Source organism: Echinops telfairi, unplaced genomic scaffold (assembly GCF_000313985.2).
Source record: "Echinops telfairi isolate 266 unplaced genomic scaffold, ASM31398v2 ScPeMD7_53;HRSCAF=182, whole genome shotgun sequence".
NCBI lineage: Eukaryota > Metazoa > Chordata > Mammalia > Afrosoricida > Tenrecidae > Echinops > Echinops telfairi.
Genome location: NW_022103951.1, coordinates 9,948,737 through 9,954,519, shown reverse-complemented (window position 1 = coordinate 9,954,519; position 5,783 = coordinate 9,948,737).

Genomic DNA, 5,783 nt, shown 5'->3' with positions numbered 1-5,783 from the left:
GGGGGGGGGGTGGGGGGTGGGGAGTGGGGGTGGAGAGACTTCCAGACCTAGTGGGAGCTTGGCCTCTCCCTTTTTTTACCTTACCAGGCTACCATCCAGTGGATTCCATTTTGACTCAGAGCGAACCAGATGGCCTCATCTGAAGTTTATTGCGCCCATCTCAAAATGTTCAGGCACAACACGTCTTATAAATAGTCCATAATGCGAGCCAGTTGGGTTCGTTTTTTCTGGGATGGCATAGTCAAACCTAATGCCACCTTTGAGAATAAATGGAAAACTAATCCGACTTTTTCAATGTCTCCCTAATAAGGGCAGCTAAATCCTCCCATTGCCCTGGCCTTCAGCAACAGTACTCGCTATCTATAATGTTCGAAACAACCAAGTGCTTTGTTCCTATTACCTTCGATCTTTTTTTAAAACCATTTTATTGGGGGCTTACACAACTCTTACCACAATCCATCCATAAATCCATTGTGTCAAGCGCATTTGTACATTCATTGCCCTCATCATTCTCAAAACATTTCCTCTCCACTTAAGCCCCTGATATCAGCTCCTCATTTCTCCCTCTCCTTCCCTGCTCCCCTCTCCCTCATGAGCCTGAAAATCAAAGAAGTCCGTTTATCTTTTTTAAAGATAAAAAAGCTAAAACTGATACAAAATTTAATTCTTACTTGCAAAACTGGTGGCAGACCTATGATTGGAACACTTGTCTGCCTCCATAGCACATATACATAAGATGAGGAGTCAAAAAGTACTGCCGCAAAACCATAGAAATTTGGTTAAAACGATCAACCAAATAAAAGCTCTTGTTTCTTGGTATATCATAGACTTACACTTCGTGTGTGTGTGTGTGTGTGTGTGTGTGTGTGTGTGTGAATTAGATTGAGGTTTACATTTCAGACAATTTTTATCCAACAATTTACTTATTAAAACCCCCTCCCCCAAGTTTTCACCCTGCCCCTTTGATTTTTTTTTTTAATCATTTGATTGGGGGCTCATGCAGCTCTTACCACAATGCATGCATGCATCCATTGTGTCAAGCACATTTGTACATTTGTTGCTATCATCATTTCCAAAACATTTTCTTTCCTACTTGAGCCCTTGGTATCAGGGTTTCATATTTCCCCTCCCCCACCTTCCCTAACGAACCTTTGATAATTTCTAATTTTTGTTCATGTCTTACACTGACGGAAGTCTCCCTTTACCCACTTTTCTGTGGTCTGCCCCTCAGGGAGGGGGGTTACATGTAGATCCTTGTGATTGGTTCCCCCTTTCTACCCCACCTTTCCCCTACCCTCCTGGTATCTTTACTCTCATTATTGGTCCTGAACGCTTTATTTGTCCTGGATTCCCTGTGTTTCCAGTTCTTATCTGTACCAATGTACATCCTCTTGTCTAGCAGGATTTGTAAGGTAGAATTGGGATCATGATAGTGAGGGAGGAGGAAGTATTAAACAACTAGAGGAAAGTTGTATGTTTCAATCGGCGCTATACTGCACCCTGACTGGCTCGCCTCTTCCTTGTGACTCTTCTGTCAGGGGATGTCCAGTTGTCTACAGATGGTCTTTTGGGTCTCCACTTTGCACTCCCCCTCAGTTTTCTTCTTATGGATTGCTATCGTCCCCTGGTCTACACTCTTGTGAAGAGAGTTTTTCCATCTCTGTAACTCTTCCCTGCAGAATAGTGTGCTCTTCAATTAACACCAAATAGAAACAATAATTGGGGCATTAGGAGACTTAAATCGTGTTTCTTTGAAATGTTCTTTGAGTTGGGGGGAAAGACATCTAAGGGGAAAAATCAAGTCAAGAGGGTCAGTAGTGTGTCCTAATGAAATTATCCTAGGACAGCCCTCACTTCCTTCAAAGAATGAGCAGGTGCATTGTTGTTATGGAAAATAATTCCTCAGGACAATTATCCTGGCCTTTTCCCCACCAATTCAAATTTCAATTTTCTTAAAACTCCTTCCTAAAAAAAAAAAATCTCCTTCCCGATAAAGCCTTCATGATCATTCTGTGTTCTTGGGAAAATCTATCAAGATGGGATTCCAGTAAACAGTCTCCATGTCCTTCTCATCTGACCTCTGCCTTGAACATACCTAGCCCAGCAGATTTCCTTGGAAGCTATTTTTTTTGTTAGACTCATTTTTAAGGCACCCTAGTCAGGCTAAGTCAAGTGTCTTATATTACTGAGAAAATTTGTACACAGCCATCCACTTCTGGTAGAGACACAGTTAAACACGTTCTGCTTGGAATAACCCCCTTGCCTTGTGAACTGGAATCCTGGTAGCAGGACTTGTTGACCTAACCTTGTTTCGCCTATCTTATACCTCTGTCTCGATGACATCTAGAAAGTCTTCACAGCCTTAAAAAACCCATTCCAGTATGAGATCTAGTCTAAGAATAACTCCTCCAAGATGCTTCCTAATGCCCCCCTGGTAAGAATGTAGGACCCCCCGGGGGGGGGGTTACCTTCAACTTCTTTAAGCACGTCAATCCTAAAGCCTAGAAGAAGTACAGTGTCTTTATCTTTAAATAACACCTCTCTCACAAGGTTCTAAGAATTGTGTGTTATAAAATAGTCTTAAATATAAAACATTCCAGCACGATGCGTGGCATCAGGGGGAAGATTACCTAATAAATAAGGTAAACACGGGCTTACTTGTGCTTGTTTTCTAACCCATAGGGAACAGTGTTACATATTTTGTACCAAATACACATGGGCTTACTTGTGTTTACTAATCGATAAGAGTTGCACATGTTTTGTGCCACATAATCACTACAGATTAATAAATAAGCACAACTAGGTGGTACTTACCTTGCCTACTCTATGTTCAACCCTGTCAGGGATTGCAAATTTGAAAAGAGATGTTGGATCTGTGGGAAGGGGTTGTGGTGGTTGGGAAAGAGGCGCCAGCCAGACCTAATACCAGAATCTTTGATGTGGTGAAATTGTTCATTATAGGTGTAGAAGTAAGCACAAGTACATTTGTGCTTATTTTGCTTTGGGGTTAATCTGCCTAGAATTTTGGTTCCATTCCCTCAATGATTCTTGGGACTGTATGACTCTACATTTTAGAGGAAAGGTGAAAATTTTTTCACTTGTAGGAAAACAGAGGGACTTCCAGGAAGATGGCATCTAGGTAAGGTGACCAGACATCTGCTTTTGGAGGGACAGTCCCGACTTTTAACAATTTTTCCTGTGTCCCGCGGTGTTTTAAAAAAGGCCCAATTTTTTTAAAGAATGCACGGCAAGCTTGGGTATACGGTTTTTGGCTGCCATGTGGCTATTTTGCCAGGATATGAGTTTTATCAATGGTGTCCCGCTTTACCAATGTTAAAATCTGGTCACCTTACATCTAGGGCGCTAACCCACCTAAGGGGAAGGTCTTGTTTATCTTTCCAAGGAAAAGGAGAGTAGCCCTCATTCCGGCATGCCAATTCACAATTCAGGAGGGCGATGTTCACACCTGGAGCAGCTGCAGCTCAAGACTTGAGGGCCTCTCCCTAGGCAGTGCTGCAGAGGACAGCCCTGAAGATACAGTTGAAAGAGAATTGCAGGTCTGATGGGCCCACCTGAGGTCAAATCAATATGTGAGTGCATCAGACCAGTGAAGTGCACCAAACTGCGAAGTCCTGAAAGTAGACTTCAGGCTTGGGGGGCAGCACTTGGCACCCCATCTGAACTGGTTGGGGATTACTCACAAGGGGGCCACACTGAAAGCCTAAAGGCATAACTGGGGTGGGAGGCAGTAGACCGCTTCATCCCTGACTGCAGGAATAGCAACATGGCTTTATAGGATGGTTGCCTTTCAGACATGATGGATGAAGATTAAAAGGGTGAATGTGTTGTTACATAAGCGGGACCTAGGAAAGGTAACCCTGAAAGAAATGGGGACTGGACTGATGATATTTGACATGTCATTCTCTCTCTTTAACATAGAGGTCTTCATCTGCTCTATGTCAGGATTCCTGTTAGACGTGTGGCTACCTGTATGGTTTTGTGTGTGTGTGTGTGTGTGTGTGTGTGTTCATCTATACAAAATATTCAGGATAGGAAACCTTACAGAGACTGTTACTGGATCAATGATTCCTGGGGAGCGTGGGAGGGGAAAGGGGGAGGGGAGAGGGAAGCAGGGAGCCAATAATAATGGGTGCAAGAGAATAATAAGTATTCTAAAATTGACAGTGAGGAGTGTGTAGCTTCTCTTGATGTGTTTGAACAATTGAATTGCATCTGAGATGAATTACTGAAAGGCGAGTGATGGATATACATAACAGTGGGGTAGGAGGGAGGGAAAAATATATATGTGCGCTTTTGTGTATAAGGGGGTACCCAAAAGAAACTGGAATTGTGCTGAGCTGGAGCAGAGTTTTTGCAGTATGCATTTTCCGACTAAGGGAGCATCAAGAAACTCGCTCTGGTTTAGTGCACCCAGTGGCATTGACTGGGAAGGTTCTCTCTGGTCACAGTGAATTTTTTCTTACAAAGCAGTTTCACTCACACCTAGTTTTTTGTGATGGCCTATTTAAGAGAACAGTGTGTGGCTGTGACATTTTGTTTTCTGCTCTGGGAAAAATGCCACAGAAATTATTGTGATGTTGAACACAGCTTACAAGGACAGCGCTATGGGGAAAACCCAAGTTTACAAGTGGTTTTCTCCTTTCAAAAAAAAATGTCCATTAATGATAAACCTTGTCTGGACGTCCATCAGCTTCCCCAAAGGATGAAAATGTAGTGCATTTGGAGTTCTTTTCACCAAGTTGGACTGTTAATCAAACTTTCTATTTAGAGGTTCTGAAAAGATAGCATAACAGTGTACCCCAAAATAAAGGCCTGATTTGGTTTTGCCACTACAACAATGCACCTGCTCGCACAGTCATCTCTGTGCATCAGTTATCGGGGGGGAAATAGCATGTCTCTCTTTCACGTGACTCACCTGAACTCACTCCGTGTGACTTCTTTTTGCTTCCACGAATGCAAAGGGACATGAAGGCACAATGATTTGACGACGCAGAAGTGGTGAATGAGGGAAGTTCTGTCGGCCCTCCAAACAGATGAGCATGAAAAATGTTTCCAAAAATGGAATTGCAGATTTGACAAAGTGTAATGTGTCAAATGTGTAATTCGACAAAAGTGTAATGGAGAGTACTTTGAAGGTGATAAGGTTGTTCTGTTAAAAAATTAAATGCATGGCTTTGGGAAAAAGTATGTTTGAGGGGGGGTACCCTCTCGTGTGTGTGTGTGTGTGTGTGTGTGTGTGTGTTTGTGTGTGTATGCATATGTGACAAGGCAGCAAATGGACTTTGCACTTCTACTTAAATCTTGCCTCAGTACAAGAACGGTTTGTTCTAAGAATGTGGAATGTTACGATACTCACCTCCCTGACACGATCAGTGAAGACAACATAGGTGCATAAAACAAATGTGATGAAGAAATCTGATGGTGTCCGGCTATTTAGATATAATAGGGGCTGGAGTTTTAAAGGGTTGTAATTAAACAAGTGGCCATCCAGCAGGGAAGCAGCAAAGCCCACGTGGAAGAATCACACCAGCCTGTGTGATCATGAGGCATCGATGGGATGAAGTATCAAAAGTTTGAACACATGCATCCGACTCGATGTGAAGGGGCGTGGATGCAATGGAGACCCAAAATCCACCTGCAAAATGCTTGGACAGTCCCTCACAGAAGGGCCACACAGAATGGATGATAGAGCCAGGATGCAGTATGGCACTGATGAACCACAGAACTATCCTCCAGTTCTTTAACATTTCTTCCCCTTACTA